The sequence below is a fragment of the Emydura macquarii genome, unplaced genomic scaffold (genome assembly GCF_026122565.2).
Source record: "Emydura macquarii macquarii isolate MOO-44397 ecotype Brisbane River unplaced genomic scaffold, CSIRO-AGI_Emac_v2 contig_499, whole genome shotgun sequence".
Classification (NCBI taxonomy): domain Eukaryota; kingdom Metazoa; phylum Chordata; order Testudines; family Chelidae; genus Emydura; species Emydura macquarii.
Genome location: NW_027130636.1, coordinates 1,886,855 through 1,905,669, shown reverse-complemented (window position 1 = coordinate 1,905,669; position 18,815 = coordinate 1,886,855). Strand labels below are relative to the sequence as shown.

Here is an 18,815-nt window from a genome sequence, read left to right as displayed (position 1 = left end):
GAGAGTATCAGAAGAATGGGAGCCTACATTTTATGAGTCACATTGCAAAACGGTAGGGCTATTTTTAGCTGCTAGTGATGCCTCAGATGATTCTGAGGTCACCTGTGCTGGCTGCTTTTAAGCTCTTGTACCTCAGTGTTTGTGCAGTTAACGTCTTGTCCTGGTTTTCCCCTCCTGTCTGTGAATTCATATTTCAATCTCATGCTCTTCCTTACAGGCCTATATTTATTCCTTCTGAGACGACTGTTATCCTTCTGTACAGAGCGCTTGGAAGGAGCTTTTCCACTGTGGTTGAGAAGCCAACACCAAACAATGAGTGGGTTGGACCTGGCAACCCGAAAAGCTCAGCCCTTCTCTAGTAAACGGTAATAAGCTGATGTAGTTGTACAATAATAATAATAATAATGGTAGTAAGCTGACGTAGGCGTTACTTGCCGGACCACCTTTCTCCCAGGAGTCCTGCAGTGCCCTGCAGCACACTTTTCCTGGTGGTTACCAGCTCTGTGGGCAGGACCTGAGTACTGGGTAACACTCAAGTATAGGGCTCATGGCTGTCGCAGACATGATTGGGGAAACTAATAGAGCTTATCTCTTGGTGGCCCTGGTGGGTCACAGAGATCCTACGCTTATAAACCAGCGGGGCCTATCATCCTGTGGTATTTGTAACCGTGGGAGCCCCAGTACTCATTTATTTCAGGGTTCATGGAGGTGTCAGGCTACTGGACACTGGAGAGAACAGAGCCTGCCTAAGCCACTTTCCTGAAGGCTTACAGCTCCTGCCATCAGTGCTGACAAAGCAACAGATCTTGTCCCGGCCACTCATGAGGCCTGTCCAAGATCATGCCTCTTCCACATTGCTCTGAGGAGGCGAATGGAGCTTGTAGCCATGTGAATCATAGAAGATGAGGGTTGGAAGGGATCTCAGGAAGTCATCTAGTTCAACCCCCTGCTCAAAGCAGGACCAACCCAACTAAATCACCCCAGTCAGGGCTTTGTCAAGCCAGGCCTTAAAAACTTCTAAGGATGGAGTTTCCACCATCTCCCTAGATAACCCATTCCAGTGCTTCACCACCCTCCTAGTGAAAAATGTTTTCCTAATATTCAACCTCGACCTCCCCCACTGCAACTTGAGACCATTGCTCCTTGTTCTGTCATCTACTACCACTGAGAACAGCCTAGCTCCATCCTCCCCAGAACCCCCTTTCAGGTAGTTGAAGGCTGCTATCAAATCCCCCTCATTCTTCTCTTCTGCAGACTAAACAAGCCCAGTTCCCTCAGCCTCTCCTCATAAGTCATGTGCTCCAGCCCCCTAATCCATTTTGTTGCCCTTCGCTGGAGTCTCTCCAATTTATCCACTTCCTTTCTGGAGTGGGGGGGGTGGGTGGCCCAAAACTGGACACAATACTCCAGATGTGGCCTCACCAGGGCCAAATAGAGGGAAAAAATCATGATCTGCTGTCAGTGCTCCTACTAATGCATGTACTTTAGAGCGAGCAGCTGTTACAGCTTCTCTCAGTTAGCCAAAAATGCCCACAAATTGGAGCCACAAGCTTAAGGGTTACAGCTCTTACACACTGGCATCCCTGATGGGCTGCTGAAGTTGCTGAGGCCCATTGGTGGTGCTAACAGTCTGCAAAAGTCCTTTTGTCCATCTGTAGAAACACCGCTGCCGTGTTGGCAGCATTTCTCCAGCTCACCAGGTGCCTGATGAGATATAAAATGGCCGCTCTTGCTGTTAAGATGGAAGGAAACCGTTTGACCGAAGTGGCTTTTGTTTTGCGCAAGTCTCTCCCGCCAGATTCAAGTGTCGGGAGGAAACCGGATCCTCCCCTGTCAGGTCATTATCCCGCACCATTCAGACCTTTTCACTTAGCACAGGGGCAGAAAAAAAACATGAAAACAACTGGCTAAATAAAAAGGGGGTTGGGTTTTTTTGGGCCAAACTCTCTGGTGCTGTAACCAAAGGCCTCTCTGTTGACTATAATGGTGTAGGTCAATTGACACCAGCAGAGAATTGAGTTTAAAATCCCCTGAAGGGTGTGTTTGTTGGCCATCAATGCCATGGTGTGTATGCACCCCACGCTGGCCCAGCAACCAAGGGGTTCATGCAGGCCAGTGCTGATTGGCAGCCTCACAGCAGCTGGGAGTATAAAAGGAGTGGGGAGCGGGGGTGGGGGGTAGATGCCAGAGGAGTGAGTAGGCGGGAGAAGAGAACTCCTGTCAGCAAGCTGCTGAAAAGCTGCTCAGGGATGACCGGACCGACAACTGAAGAGCCAGTATAAACCACGGGCAGGTAAGATGGCACTCAGGGCATGGCTGGCATCCTGGAACCCTGATTCAGCTTGTCTAGTTTGCCGGAGCTGGAAGCCAGTAGAGGGGGTGGGCCTTGGTTCCCCTCCTAGCCCCCTGATGGACCTCAGAAATTAAGGGTTTTTTGGACCCCCTGGGCACCAGGAATTGAGTGACAGCCTCGGCAGACTGAGAGCTCAGGTGCCACACTCTGACTGACCAGAGGAGGTGCCATTGCACCGAGGCACTGGCTCTCCCCATCATAAATTGCTTAGATTTTGGAGTTTCCACCAGGGGATGGGGCCAAAGGAAATGTGAGAAACACTTTGAAACAATGCTTCCCCCAGCTCCTGGGGGACACAGGTCTTAGAGCTCCTCCACTGAGCCTCATTTCCCTCCTGCTAGTGGCGTCTGGAGAGAGCTCTGGTCTGCTGCTTTGATGAGAGCGGAGGAATAAAAGCCCAGCCCGCTGCTCTCCTGTTTCCTGCAGTAGCTCAGCGGGTGAGGCACTTCAAAGAGAGAGAAGTGAGATCAGGCTGCTGCTCTGCTTCCTCCAGCTGAGCAGAGTATGGTAGAGTTTAAAATGAAAGCACCTTCAATCCCTTTCTATCACTCAGAGCTGGCCTTGGCATATTTAGGTGGGCTTGCCAAACAATGTTTGATCCCTCTGCTTCTCTCTCTCTCTCTCACACACACACACAAAATTATACACAAGGCTGGCCTGAGCTTTTGGGGGCGGGTATTGCAAAACAATTCTTGATTGGCTGAATAAGGAAGATGTTTATTGTGGGATATTTTACTGGGAAATTACCAAAAATAAAAACAGGCTGTGAATTAATGACCAAATATCATTCAACCGCCTGTAGAACTGGTGGAATAAATAAGAAGATGTATTCAAATCACAAATATTGTTTTAGACACAGCATTTGGAAGATAGCAGGAAGTGGAGCAAGTGACTATCAAACTTGTAATGGGAACTGGGGAGGGAGGAGAGGCCCCAATTCAGGAAGATACTTAAGATCTTACAATAATCTGAGTATTCCCAGACTACACGTGCTTAATATTATACATGTGTTTTAAATATTTTCCTGAATGGGGATTTAACTATGCAGCTGCTTCAGCTTTATATAATATAGTGTCTTCTTCTGCATGTCCGAGTAAGTCCATGTCATGCAGAAAGCAAACCAGAACTATATTACTTCATCTGGAATTTTACTGCAAAACTACTAAATGGGTCGTTTGAAAGTTCACCTTTGATTCACTTTAAGAGATGGTCAAAGATTTTTTTTTTCATCTACGTGAAAATACTGAGTGCAATAATAAGTTACATTCCTGACACATTGATAGCAGAGTAGGAGTCACAGCCCAGCACAGAGATCCACATTCCCAACTTCTCTTACAATAATTGAATCCAGAAGATTCTCACGTTTGCTCGAACTCTTTGGCTCTTTGTGGAGATTTATGAGGCCAGTTCTGTAGCTGCTCCAAAGCAGTGTAGCTCTATTGACTTCAATGGATCTATGCGGATTTACGCCAGCAGAGAATCTAGCTGACAGTGTTTAAATTTAAGCTCCCATCATCTATCTATAACAGCATTAATATCTAAGAAAAGAAGGAGTGATATATTTTGACAGCTGTTAGTTGTACCTGAAACTTCCTTTCGTGTCTGTCCATTCCTCTCCTGCTAATCGCTTGGCTTTGGAATACTTCTGTACACTTCAAAAATCACTGGGGAAATTTAGCACAGAATAAAACAGAAAACTTCAAGAGATTGCTTCAATTACTAGGCAAAGCCACATGAATTTTCAATCCTGCCTTAACACTGATTTTTTTGGTGATAATTTTTCATCTAAAATCCACAACAAAGATAGATTGGTTTCTTTAAAACATCACATTAATTCCTCCATTCAGTATATGTCCAACTACTATCTTCCTCTTTGGCGCCAAGTAAAAGGAGAGTTGGGATACAAAGTATTCAGGGAATCTACTCAGCAAATGTGCAGAGCATGACCATGTAGTTACAAACACAATCTTCAGACAAAGCAACAAGTACAAAATAACTTAGCAATACCCTTATTCAAAACAATGGCACCTCTTGGACTATGTCATTCTAAGAACACTGGATTTAAGAGACGTCCAAATTATCCTTGTCATGAGAGAAGCCAATGATTGCTGGACTAACCACCACCTGATGAGGTCAGCCATGCCTATCAGGATTGCACCAAAACCTAGAGCAACCCAAATCATTCAGATGGCAATATAACATCCAAAGACTTCAATCCCCAATGCACCAAGAGAACTTCCAAGCACACCTTAGTGGAAAACTGACTACACATACACCTGGCAATGACAACGCAACTGTCGAAGAAGACTGGGAAGCCCTAAAACAAACTAGCGATGAGGCTGGTGATGAATCCATTGGCCTTGCTACCTGCCACTATCAGGACTAGTTTGATGATAACATTGAGATCACAGCCCTCTTGAATCAGAAGAAAAAAGCTTTCTATGACTGGCAAAACCATCCATCATCCAGTGAGAAGCAGAGCTCTTTCCGGCAGCTCAAAGCTGAGGTTCAAAGGAGGATCTGAGAAATCAAAAACAAATGGTGGGAGGACAAAGCAAAAGAAATCAAGAATCAACTGTGACTGACAACACCATTGACTCTCAATCCCTCAACACCCCTTCTGGGAAACTCTCTTGCCAACCCACCAACATCTGAGGAGGTCTGCAAAGCAATTAGCAAATGAAGAACAATAAAACACCAGGTCTCGATGGCATACCAACTTAAGTACTGAAAGCAGGGGGAGAAACACTGACAAACAAGCTCCATTTGCTGTTCCTCAGAATTGGGCACACTGAAGAAATCCCCAATGACTAATGCAATACTAAAATCATTACCATTTTTAAAAGGGGAGATAGAGCTGACTGTGGCCACTATCAAGGTATTGCCCTCTTCTACATCGCTTGAAAGAATCTTGCTAGAATTGTCTGCTTCCTCTTGCAGAGAAAGTACTCCCAGAGTCCCAGTGTGGCTTTAGACCTTCACGAGACACGACCAACTTGATTTTCACAGCCAGGCAGATCCAAGAAAAATGTCAAGAACAACATCGAGAGCTGCAGATGGCCTTCATTGATCTTTGACTCTATCAACCATTGGGCTTTATGGAAAATCATGTTAAAGTTTGGCTGGCCAAGGAAATTTACCACCATGGTAAGACTCCTCCATGACTGGATGACTGCCTCCATCCTGTGCAGTGGCTCTGCCTCTCCAAACTGGCGTAAAGAATATACCATCCTCTACCTAAGCAACAAATTGATCCTAAGAGAAAGGCTACTCCATGATAGAAAAAGAGGTCTTAGCTGTGAAATAGGCCATGGAGGCACTCGGATATTACCCTCTCAGCAATAAGTTCACTCTGGCTACAGATGATGCCCCTCTTACATGGCTTCACACCATGGAGGACACGAACCCATAACTTATGTGGTGGTATCTGTCTCCCTACCTTTTCTCACTCCGTGTCCAGCATAGGGCTGCGAGGCTCAATGAAATGTAGATATTTTTTTCCTGAGATGGAGGCGAACTGGTGGATGGCATGAGGGAGGGGAGAGGTGGCATTACCCCCAACTAAGATCCTGAATTGGAGGGGATGCAATGGGTCAGATAGGCTCATACTGATATAAAGCTGGCTAATGAGGCAGATTAGTCCCACACTGGCAATGAGAAGGTTAAGAAAAGCCAGTGAACTGAATTGCCCCTCTTTCCCCCTGGCTACAACTGCATCAGATGTCAGGCATAAAGAGGGGAAGTAAAAGGAGGAGACCTAGCTGAGTTTAGGGCTGACCAGGAGGAAGAGCAGAGCCCTGCTTCTTGTGATAGAAGAGAAGCCTGGCTGCATATCAGGAATCTGCTGGCCAGATAAGCCCTGGCTAGAAGGCTCAACCGGGCCCTGGGGATTGACAAAAGAAATCACGGACTGTTGGGAGACAAGCTCTAAATAGAAGGGCAGAACCCCATGGAAGGTTCATTGGATGACCCTGTTTTGAGTTGGGGGTGGGGTTGTTCTTCATTTCTTTTGAGCATAAACACCCTGGAAGGAGCAGGATTGAAGTGTATCTTAGCCAGAGGGCCAACGCACTGCTACATCAGACTTTACAGAGACAGTTACTTGCCAGCAGAGACCTGTAGCTGGGTGACTCATGCCCTGGTGGGCCACAATGGGGAGTCACTTAGGCAACCCAGTTACACCTTCTTGTAGACTTGATATATTATATAGTAGTATACATTAATGGCACATATTAATCAGCCTTAATTATCTGTCTACATGCGTTAATAACATTGCCATGAATTGATGGTAGACACATTGCCTATTAAACTACATGTACAACACTGTCCTCAAGAAATGACAAAAAAGTATGTGTATCAACTGAGTAATATATTAGCAATAATATTTTCCCATTAATAGCATCTTGTAAAAGGAAACATGAGTATTGAAATCAAGATAGCAAACAACTGAAAGCAGCCATTAATCCCATGGGTCAGTGTTAAGGGTTGTTAAGGCATAATGAAAGAGACATTCGTTTAAACTTGACCAGGTTAATATGTTTGTTTTTTATATGTGGAAGGTAAGATTTATGATATTCTCAACTCTTCCTTCCCTTGCTTTTAAGTTCTTCCATTTTGTAAACGATGTGAAAAATAACTATATTATTCTCTATTAGAAACCTTAACTGGGTTTTGACATGATGGAGTTTTTTGTGCATTTGTGGCACTTTATATGTGATCAGAGCACATTCCTTGTAGCTAGCACTGTGCACGCTTATATAATTGCTTTGCGTGAATGTGATGAGACAAAGTTAAATTGAAACTCTGTGCCCAGACAATACAGCTGCAACTGCTGCCTCATATTTCCAGTAAAGATGATGCCTCACTCAAGAACTATGTGGTCCAGAAAGAAAAAGGTTAACATTTTTTAAACTAATAGAAGCCTGTTTGTCTGTTACCTTTTTTAAGTCCCAGTTCAGCAAAGCACTTAAGCAAGTGCTTAACTTTAAGCATGTAAGTAGCTCCATTACTGAAGTCAGCAGGAGTGCTTACACACTTACAGATAGAGAGGGACTCAAATGTCTTGCTGATTCAGGGCCTAAGTGCTTGGCTAAATCAGGACCGCAGAGAAAGTCAGGGCTTCAGTGGGTTCCTTTCAAGACCTCCTCCTGATTACAGCCCCAAGCCAGCAGAGCATTTAACCATGTGCTTCAAGTTATGTATGTCCTTATGTGCTGTGCTGGACTGGGGTTTCTAGGTGCTAGACTGTGCCAGGCTGGGAGGAGAAAAAATACCGTGTGTCCCATATAGTGTCAAGTCCTTCTGAGACCCTTTTCCAGCACCTCTGTTAATTGACATTCCTGTGCCTTTTATTCTCTGTGGGGTGGGATCTCTCAGCCCAACCGAGTGGCTTTCTGAATTATACCTCCCTTGGGCGGCCAACCATGTTACCTAGCAGGGCCAACTGGGCTTGGATCCTGCCAGAGTTCTCCTTGGGGCCCGTGGTCACTAACAGAATGCAGTGACACAGAAGCGGTTTCTTCAGCACAGAGTGTGATCTGTTTGCCAAAAAACTACCTGGAGTTTAGAGAAGTAGACTGAAAAATAACAGAGACCTATATGCAGCATGTCTTACCTGTGCTTGGCATTCCCCAGGTAGACCTGACTTAGCCATGTTGTGCCTTGTTCTCTCCAGCCACCATGTGACAGCTTGCTTACTACAGACCCGGACTCTGCCTGTCAGCCTTCCTACTTGCTGACTGTGTGTCTGGCAGCTTCCGGACCACTTCCTCCGCCCCTGTCTGCCAGGACACCTTTTTAACCCCTGAAGGTCTTTTGATCTCAGCCTGAGCTTTGGGAAGAGAAAAACATCCTACTTTGGATATGCCAACCAGCTAGGTTCTCCCTGCCCAGCCTTAAGCCCTTTGAAATGGGGTGGGTAACTGTGAGGCTCTGATCTGTGTCATTCTTTTTTCTTTCTGGGTTCTTTAACTACCCCTCTTTTACAGCCTCTGTTGATTTGACTAGGTATTCAGGCAGCTAACTGTACCAAATTGAACAGGGAAATAGGGTCATGCATAACATTAATAAGAAACTAGTAGCTGAAAGCTTGTGCTGTCACATGGATGTGGCAGTTGTGCCCAGTATCTGATTGATTTGTTTCCCATTAATGTCCTCTTTCTTTTAGCCTCCCGGTGGCCAGTGAGGGTAGGTTGCTTCCTTGGTATTGCATAAGGTCAAAGCTTAGCGTGGGACTGGTAATGGTGCCACCATAAGCCAGTACGTGTGGGAGCTATTATCACATGTGCCCAGTTCTGAATGGCTTGGAATCCTATTATCTCAGTATGCGTGGCAGACCTTCACACCAGTTGCCTGTGTCCTATTTCATCAAACACCACAGCAGGAGTTGCACTCACAAAACACTGCCGCAGTAAGCAAACTAGCGCAAGACACAGCCGTGTGGATTAGTGAACAGGAAATCCTGCAAAGCGGCGGTAAAGCCATGCAGGTTGGTCATATATTGGGATTCTTGTTTCCATGTCCTGTGTTGTAGTGCACAATGTTGCTGTTTGTACATGTTCCCCACAGTTTGTGCACTAAGCTGTGCCCTAGCTGGAAGGCACAGCCACCTGTCTATGACGGTGACACCACCTTCTCAGATCAGTTGTCACAATCCAACAGACCTAGACCCTTCAGCTCCAACATCCCATCTGGTTCTCCTAGGGCCCAGTGATGATTGACTGTGATATTCTGAACACAACAAGCCTTCAGCCAGGGTTGGAGTTGTTTCCATTGCTTCACACTGGCTCAACAGACTTCCTAAGATACCTCTATATTTTAGGGCAATCCTGGAAGATTTGTGTTGATTTGTGCAGCCGGTGAATGAAGAGTTGTGCTGCACTGAGGGGCTGTATGTGTTTGGGTTTATTGTGCTTTTGTGTGGGTGGTTGTATTGATGGGTGCAGGTTGTGTTGCGGTGGGAGGGTTGTGTGGATTTGTGTTGGTGTATGCTGCAGTCACAGGCTATGTTTATTCAGAGTTATTGGAGCTGCTGGTTGTGTTGCTTGTGTGGACTGTGCTATGCTGAGAAATCTGTGTTTTGTGCTGGGATGGTCTATGAGTTTGGAGTTATTACGTGTGCTGGTTTTGAAGAACTGTTGCAGGTGGGCCAAGTAACCCACCATCTGTGCAATCTCCCTCATGCAACCAATGGAATTATTGCATGCAAATTAGCTGAAGACTAAGGGTGATTGCTGGGGCTATCTCTGATATCACAATGGCATGGCATAGATACATGGCAATATTCCAAACAAAAAGTTCTCAGACTTGCTAGTAGCTGTTTCCATTGCTTCACGCTGACTCTTCAGACATTTTAGGCTTCAGAGTAGCATCCCTGGAATCGTATTAGATAGATAATACAGCCATTTCCCCTATTTGTAACCAACTTTGAGTATCAAGTATTGATATTAATGATTTGCTCAAAATCAACTCACACGTCACAAATAAACGTAATGAGATTGCAGGCCAATTTGTTGAGCAATTCTAAATAAGAGAGAAACTGGAGGATATTGCAGTTGGCTCATGCCCATTCTATGAGCAGAGGTAGAGGCTAAATTTGTCAAGGAAATGGTGTGTTGTAAATTATTTACTCAGTCCTACTCCAAACACTAGCTAGGCAATAAGTTTTCTTTGTGAGTCAATAACCAAACACAGGACTAGGGGAAAAATACATCCCTCTGGTACATCAAAAGTAAGACTGTTTATTTGGATTAATGGAAGCTCTGCAATATGGGTAGGAAAAAATGAAGGTTACAACATACTCTGCAGAACATATCAGCTTTTAGTTATAGTGTTTGTAATATGTTTCCCCTAGTGAGTTGTAGCTCTAGCCTTCCCTAGCACTGCTGCAGCTACGTTAAAGAGAGATTTCCAAATGTGCATGTCTAGGCACTACCAAGGCTGAAGAGTCTTGTGTGGTCTAGCGGACAGAGCAGCAGACAGGGAGTCAGGATTCAGCCACTCTGGGTCTTTCCTGTGTGCCTGCTTCCCCCTACCTGATGCTGGGAGCAGCAAAGGCGACTGGAAAAAGAGGGAGATTCCCCCTTGAGAAAAGAGGGAGATTGCCCCTTACATTGCAGAGGAGCGGTCAAGAAAGGAACGTGTTGGAGTGCAAGCCTGTCCCCTGCTGGCGCTAATGATTTAGAACGGAGCTCGGGGATTCCTGCCTCTTTGTTATGGGGGCACTTATCTATCGCAACTGAAGCTTTGGAGAGAGGGTTTGACCCATACTGTCCCTTTACATCCCTCACCCTTCTCTCTTTCTCTCTATTCTCCTTTTGTCAGACGCAGGAGTGTAGGAGGAAGGGGAATGAGACCCTCTCCCCACAAGCTTCTTTGCATCTTGGCAGGAGCCCTGGGACACACTCCTTGGGCAGGCTGTGGAGTAGTCTGCTACTTCAAAAACAGTGCCAGGATACCTTTCAGCCGGGAAGGAAGCGTGTAAAGTCAGAACTATGTGCCACAGGCCCAGGTGTCAGCTACACCTTGGGGCCTTCTGTGACTGCAGCTTGTTTAGACATACCAGAGTGAGCTTGGATCGTACTCAGTCTAGCAGCTATAGTGGAGAAGTCGCAGCAGCCCAGGCTAGCAGCTTCAGGCCATACCTAGGATCCCAAGCAGGGCTGTACAGCCCATGCTGCTGTGGCTAATTGATTGCAATCTAGACATACCCTGAGACTTCTTTGGGCCACTCTTGGAGACTGCTTTAGAATATACCCTGCAAAAAGCTGCCCCCGCTGGCATACAGCCAGCATCAGTGCCCTACACCAGCCCTGCTAGCAGCGGGGCCAAGTGCATTACAATGCGGCTATTCTCTGCTTCCCATAGCCCATAGGGGGCCTGGCGAAATACAGAGTAGTCTGAGGTTGCTGTAATTTAAAACAGTGGCTGGAGGGTCATGCTGGCTGCTCCAAAACACAGGGCGTACACAGATACTTTCCAGTCTTTTTTCTTCTTCCTCTTCAGTCCTACTGCAAGGGTGGAGAAAAGGAGTCAAAGCCTCTATGTTCAAAAACAACCAGAGGAGAAGCATTCTGTACAGGTTGCATGTATGCTTGGTCATTTTCCTGTTTGAGTATCATTTATGAAGCAAAAATGCACAAGCAGTGAGAGCAACTCGTGAAACAGTTTGCAGCGTGCTTGCCTCCTCTGCTGTCGGACTGGTTATAGCCCAGTGCCTTTCATTCGCACACAAAAGGGAGGGTTGGAGTTAATAGCTCTGGCCCAGTCTTTCTCAAGCGCTTCCTAGCAGGGTTGCTCTGTCCCCTCCCACAGCTCTCTGGCTTGGCTTTATTTATCATGGTTGTCAGACGTAACCTCTCAAACCATGTATAAGAGGCTTGAAAAATAATTGGACCAAGGGGGAATATAGCTGCTTCCTCCCTTAATCCCCCATGTCTCCTGGGACCAAGGCATAGCCATGGACAGAAGCATTGTGCATTAATAAACTGCTGCACGAGGCAAGGCAGGAACCCTGGTCCCGGCCCTGCTGTAGCATTTGCGATCGCCGCCCAGGTTCCTCTGAAAATGGCTGCCTCTGCACAACACAGGCCAGCTGACCTCAATTTTCTCAGTGGAGAAAAGAGCAGGTCAAGTGGAAAGCACTTAAGGAGGAAATTTGTTTCCTCACAGATGGGAAGTCGGTGAAGATAGCCGGCTACGGCTCGCTCTGAAATAAACCAAATTAATTTTACACTCTGCTGTGAACTGAGAAGATGTGGGGAGGGGTGGGGGTTGAGCCTCAGTGATAATGGACTTTGATGTTTTACTAGAACTCGACAAAACAACTGGCAAGAGGCAGAAACACTCTACAACCACCTCTCCAAATGCTCCTACCAGAGCTGAGGGCTTCCCTTTGTTTTCTCTCCTTACAATCTCACCCGAAGTATTAACTGGAGTGGTTTATAATTCCAGTGTGATAAATGATGCACTGTGAAGAGGAGACGGGGGTTTTCATAACGTCCTTTGCTTCCTACTTAATGATTTCTGCCCTCCAGCTGTTGTGACTCATAACTCCAAAGGCAAGAAGTGGGAGAGTAGGAAATTTTCCCTAAAGGCAAAATTGAGCATGTACATGGAGGGCTGGTAGCACCGTAACATCAGCTCTTCCTGATGCTGCAGCAGTGTTGTGAGGCTGTCTAGCCCTGGTGATCAGTAAAACCATTCTTTTGATGGAAAGAGGTGGTATTATTAAGACATTGCATAGTGTATCTGCTGTTCAGCCTTTAAACGGGTGTGTTGAGGAGACAGCTTACACTAAAGAAATCTAAGCTTTACGTATGTAGTTTGGAATCTGTCCAATACAGAGGTGAGACATTAATACAGGTATAGATAAGAAATACAGGGGGGTTGTTCCTCTCACATATACAGCAAAATAGGAGACTGTGTAGAATGGCTGCAACAATCCTACAGTGCAATGTTACATGGGGAATGCGAAGAGACAGTGTAGTCATTCTGCCGACAAAGGGGTACAGAGGAGCATTTGAGAAGCAATAAAGCAAAAGGTATAAAAAAGACAGTTGTATAGCCTCTCATAACAGGCTATGAGAGCTAAGATAATACAGTAGTCTCTTTGATCGAGGGGGAGGAGGGGGCAAGAAAATGAAAATAATGGGCAAAAGCATCCATAATCTATCAACAATATTGCCACCAAACTCATCTTCCTTGATTGCTGCTCTCATCATAACAACCTCCCCCACCCACACACACATCTTTATAACACCCTTCACTGGCTCTGCTTCCCATTCCATGTCAGTATCAAACTCCTTAATGGGCACCTGTTATGCTTCTATGCCGACCCTGAACTCCACCAACTCTGCCTTCCTTCGTGGCCTCTTGGCTCCCACATGGAAGGAACAGCAAAAATTGCAAAAGGTGAGGCAAAATTTTTGAAAAAAACAAAACCAAAAAGCTTTGGCTCAGTTGAATGATCTGTGTCAATAACACTGATGTGCTTTATTCCAATTTCAACTCCTTTAAAAATGTTATAATAATAGACTATATTTTGAAACAGAAAGTCAACATGTTCCATTCCAATAAGGATCCAATATGATCTTATCTAAATGTTTTGTTTCTTTTTTTTTTACTTTCCAAACAAAATTTTATTGAAATCAACATGTGCCAGGAGAAAGTTTTGATTCTGATGCAATGGCATTTCTTGATGGAAAAAAACATTGTTAGGATAATTTTGACCAGCTTTACCTATGCTGGCCTCTTTGTCTGGAAGTCCTGCCTGATCCTGCATGATACACAATCTTCTGTCCTCTTTTGAATCCCACTTCTCAACTCACCTTTCCCCAGCAATTCTGCACACAACAGTCCACTGAACAACAGTAAAGTGCTGTGTGGTGAGGCAGACAGAAGTAATCTGTGTGGATGCAATAGAAGTATTTTGTTCAGTAATAAGGAGTAAAATAAAATCAATAAATAAGGTAAAAGCTGCATGCTCTGAAGGGCTGTAGCAATGTGCACACTTGGGAACCCAGAGAGGAATACTGCCCTCTGAAGGCCACTTTTAACCTTGGTCTGTCTGTAAAGGCATAACAGAGCCCCAAACAAGGACTTTATTAATTAGAAGCACATTTACCATTGTTTAGGAGAGAAGGATTCCTTCCCTGTCTGGACTTTACCATCAGACTGCCATCAGTTTGCACTTACTTAACTATCAGTCTGCCAGGAGTTTTGTACCTTTTTGATGAAAAATGGATTTGACTACGGATAACATTTTAATAATAGTCTTTACACGAGGGATACGCTTTCCTCTTTGATTGTCAAACCTAAGAATTTTGATGTATGTGTACAAATTGGTGGATATTTAACAGTGCTTTCAGGAAAGCAACTTTGATTTACAGGACTGCAAATGAATAAAGCGTTATTAAAATAATATTCCAGATTCCAAATATCCCCACATTCCAATGTACAGAAATATCCATTTTGTTGAAAACGGGAAGGACGAGCGTATTATGAGCAATACATAAGACATATTAGCATTTTATAATATATCACTAAAGTATCTGCTCCACGCAATAAAGGGACCTAGGTAATGTTGTGAATTTGCTTTTCTAAAATAAAGCAGAAAAGGAGCAATGAATTATTTTATTTTTCCCCATATGTCGCTGGTCTGAAAGCAGATGATCAAAAGTCCAGCCCTGTGTATAATTTTACATGCAAGCTCATTTGTAAAATCTTCAGGATGAGAAAGCTATTTCCTTTTGTCCAAAGATAAATGTGCTCTTTTAAGCTTGATTTTAGTTTTGCTTGTTTATTTCGTTGGTAATGTCAAATATATTGCAGGGGAAGCTGACTCAGAATCACATCCTGCCACTTTCACTCATCGTGAGTAATGTCTGATGTCACAAATGGCCTTATTAAAAACAGTGGGATGATGGGTGGCAGAATGTGGCCTTAAGGCAGAATGGGATCAAGTCCCTTTTGTATTATAACCCATTTCCACCAGTGCAAAGGGGCTGTGAAGTTGGCAGATCTGTTACAGACTGGGGGGAATGTTCAAAAGCACCGGTGATTGAGACTGTACTCCGAAGGAACGTAGGCATTTTTTAATATTGATATGTCGGGATCAAACAGGTCAGGGCAAAGGGCGAAGACAAACATGTTAAATCATGTCCTGCCCCTTGACAAGCTGAAGTCTGGTCCCATTTTACATTTTTCTTTAATTGTGGCCTCCAAGGTGCTCTTCTCTCTCCATTCCATGACACAAATCCTTGGTAAAAGATCATGTTGCCTAAAATGGAAAACGATTGCTTCACCTTACAGTGATCTCTCACATTTTGAATTGTGTCTGCATTATCTATAACGGCTTCAGCTCCTCTGCGAAAATCTCAAATTCCACAAAGTCAGCTCAATTTCTCTCAGTCAAATTCACAGTCCAATGGCAGTGAATAAATAAGGCTTTTTAGGTGACCATGGTGTTCCAATCCACTGTACCCAAATATTATCCAAATAAATAACTAATCATCTGGTTTTTGGTATTATGAATGGGATTTTTTTAAAGGTTGGCCTTAGCCAAAGATCCCTCTAAAATGAAACATCCCTTCATACATGATATATTTTGTCTTTCATTGTCCGCTAGCATTTGTATATATACCTCTGCTTCAAGTTCAGTTTCACAGTAAAGAAACCATTGAAGAGCAACTTTGCATGTGCAAACACCAGTCTGGGGCATTTTTCAGGAAATAATATGTATGCACACAGGTGGCTAGTACATCTGTGTGCAAAGGGGGGCACACACAAAAGGACACCTTCTGAAAAATCAGACCCTTGGTTTTATAGTGGTAGCAGTTCCCTAACCTTTTGCTTCCATTGTCTTTTCCTTATCTGTCTTCAATATATATCATCATTCCCAATGTCCCCCTCCTTGGAGAAGGCAAATTGTCAGTTTCCTCTTAATAACTTGGGGCAGGTGAGCATTTTGATGGGAGATTTCTTATAATATTTAGGAGGTCATAAATATATTTAATTAAAAAAAGAGTGACTTAATATCATTCACTAATAGCAAGAACTAGAAAACCTGACCTGGAACAGCAAAGCTCTGAGACTAACAATGCAGGAACGATTTTGAAATTGACATATTCGCATCAATAAAATATCCTGGTTACAATGCACAGGGAAGTCTGCTATACAGTATATCTGAGCGGAAGTGGAATCAGGGGGTATAAGGGGTGGTAGTGATTTTGTTGACAGATAGATCTGTAATAAGCCAAACAACTTCTACAGAGAGCCGTGACTCCTGGGCCCCTTGCAACAGCAGTAGATAAGGAAAGTATATTGTAATGCTTCGAAAGACCAGGTCAGACTTCGGTGTTTTACACTTGGTTAATGATGCATTTCTCTGTGTCTGGGTATGACAAGTAAATTGTAAGCAGCCTTGTCACATACATGGTGCTGAATCTATTAGCCCAAACTTATGGTTTACACTGAGGGGAGGTGGGACCCAGATCCCAGACATAGGCATTAACACTAATAACTTTACTTTCACGTGAAGGGATGTCTTCTGGCTCATGAATTGTAGGGTGCTGGGGCTTTCATCAAGCCAAAGACAAGGGGACCATCTGCTGACAAGCCGCATTGTGATGCAGAGGGCAGTGAGATGGAAAACTTCCCATGCAAAGTTCACCCATATGTTCCCAATTAAAAAAGTTTGGGCTTCCAATGAATTCATCCAAATCGGATGTTTTAATTCCTGTTGAAAGCTGAGCAATATCCCTCGGCCACACGAGAGCACTTTGTGTCACAGATCTCAAGACCAGAAAGAACCTTAGATCATCTCGCCTTACCTCCTATATAGCTCAGGTCTTCGCCAGGTTACTCTAATGAGCTCAGTAATGTGTGTTGGAGTAAAAATGTTTTCCAGAAAGGTCTCCAGTCTCTGAAGACTTCAAGAGAAGCCACCCTTTCCTTTGGGAGTGTCTTCCCATAGGGAATCACCTCACCGTGCCTTACTTCTCATTGGAATTTGTCTGGCTTCAGTTTCTAGCCATTGGTTCTTGTTCTGCCTTTCCCATGAGATCCCTTTAGTATTTTCTCCCTGTGAAGGCACTTACACACTGTAATCAAGACCCCTCTCCATATACTTTTTGATAAGGCTGAGCTCTTTCTTCTCTCACTGTACAGCATTTTTTCCAGCCCTCTCATTGTTTTTGTGGTTCCCTTCTGCACCCTCTCCAATTTTTCACAGTCCCTTTAAAAAGGGGGACACCAGAACAGTTCCGATATCAGTTTCACCCTTGCTGTGCACAGTGGTAAAATCATCTTCCTACTCCGATTCCCTCCCCTTCCCCATTTCACTGCTGCACCCATTGATGGTGTATTGCTTTATTTTGTTTAAGGAAACCAATGATTTAAAAGACTCTCCCCATCTCGTTGGCCTCTCACAGCACAAAACCAATTACATAAGCTGGCTGGTTGACCACCCCTGGTGTCAATACAAGGTATCAGTATTGCCATGTTATTAGAAGTCTCGCACTATTTGGTGTTTGTCTTAAATCCCCAGTTCCTGGAGCCATGTGATTATATGAGGTTTTTGGTTTTCATGTAACAAGAGAAAAGTACATTTCTAGCCACACCTGTGTCTTGGTGGTGAAGAGTAGCTGGAAAACATGAAACCTATTGACTCAAAAAGCAAAAGGCAAAGCAAAAGAACCCAACTTTTCTTTTCTTTTCATCATTATTTTTAAGCCAATCTAAAATCTTTAATGTTTGTTGGCTTTCAGGGCATCCTTTGACTCCAAAAAAAATGTTTCTAGCATCTCATGGTTGCAGAGAAATGCTTGAAAACATGATCAACGTGTATTGAAAAGGCCCAGAGACTAGCAGGCAAGCCAAAACACCGAAATTGTTATTTCTTCTAAAATTGCATGCTTTTTAAGCCAACCTCATGGTATCTTGGAGACTGATATGTAATGTTTGACCAGTTGTGGTTAGCAATGTTAATTGCCCCAGGGTTTGCAGAAGTCAGTGAACCAAGCTTAAGACTGATTCTGAAATGGGGCAGATTAGAACCGGTAACACAGCCACAAAGTCCACCATATGCCTGTGTAAACCCTCCGGATGAACCAGGCTCCTGGCTTGTGATTAGCAAAAGATGGAAGTTTTCTTTCCTGCAGACAGGCAGTACATTAGTGTAAAGATGTGGTGCCCAGGCAGGCTGGCATGCTGATGATTTGCAGCTCCAGTTTGAAACCCCTACAGAGTGTAGTTCAGGCTTTATAAAATAAAAACTAATAAGAATCATAACAATTTTGTTTTCTGGCTGTAGCCTGCAGCAAGCAGCCACAACATGGGAATTGAAGAATAAAGGCCATCAACTTCCCATGGTTCCCCTCCTCCTCTTCCTTCCCCCACTCTCCTCCCCTGGTTCCAAATTGTTCTGAAAACATTGCTTTTGCCTTGCCTATTTCAGTTTTGCAATGAAGTCATCAAACAAGATGACAGGGACTTTCCAAGAGTGAAATCAATCAGCAACTTTCTCTTTTGCTTTTTCTGCTCAGGCAGGAAATAGGTGAATAAATTCTAAAAGAGTCAAAGGGAAAGGAAATGGGTTATGGATGGATTAGATTCAGCACGAGGAGGAGCAGGTAGAGGGACGGGGTATCTGGACTCCATCCAGCCCCTCTGAAATAGATAAGGCCATTAGGCTGTGTTTGTTCTGGTGTGAAGAGTTTAGCCAAGTCATCTCTGGTCTGAGCTTCCACTGCCTGCCTTAAAATAAAAGAGGGGTTATATATCTCCACCCCGGGTCAACTTTATTTCAAACAGAGACTTGGTGGGGCCAGTCAACACCCAAATGCTCGTCTGACGTTTTTCCTACAGCAATTATGAGCATTGGGCCAGGCTGTAAATCTCTGGCTCACATTTGCATGTAGTTACTCACACATAATCTCACTGTCTTTAATGAGACCAGGCCTGT

The 18,815-nt window shown here is 44.2% G+C and overlaps 2 long non-coding RNA genes across 3 annotated transcripts in view; one reads left to right on the top strand and one right to left on the bottom strand.

Moving 5' to 3' along the window:
• The window catches only part of LOC137146961 (uncharacterized), a 58,325-nt gene extending 50,240 nt beyond the window's left edge, over positions 1–8,085 (bottom strand). Inside the window, exon 1 of the long non-coding RNA XR_010918108.1 lies at positions 7,968–8,085. This is a non-coding gene — a long non-coding RNA (uncharacterized lncRNA). The remainder of the gene's footprint in view (positions 1–7,967) is intronic.
• LOC137147044 (uncharacterized) overlaps positions 2,195–18,815 on the top strand; it is a 31,293-nt gene continuing 14,672 nt past the window's right edge. For both annotated transcript variants that reach the window (XR_010918136.1, XR_010918135.1), the window contains exon 1: positions 2,195–2,293. This is a non-coding gene — a long non-coding RNA (uncharacterized lncRNA). The remainder of the gene's footprint in view (positions 2,294–18,815) is intronic.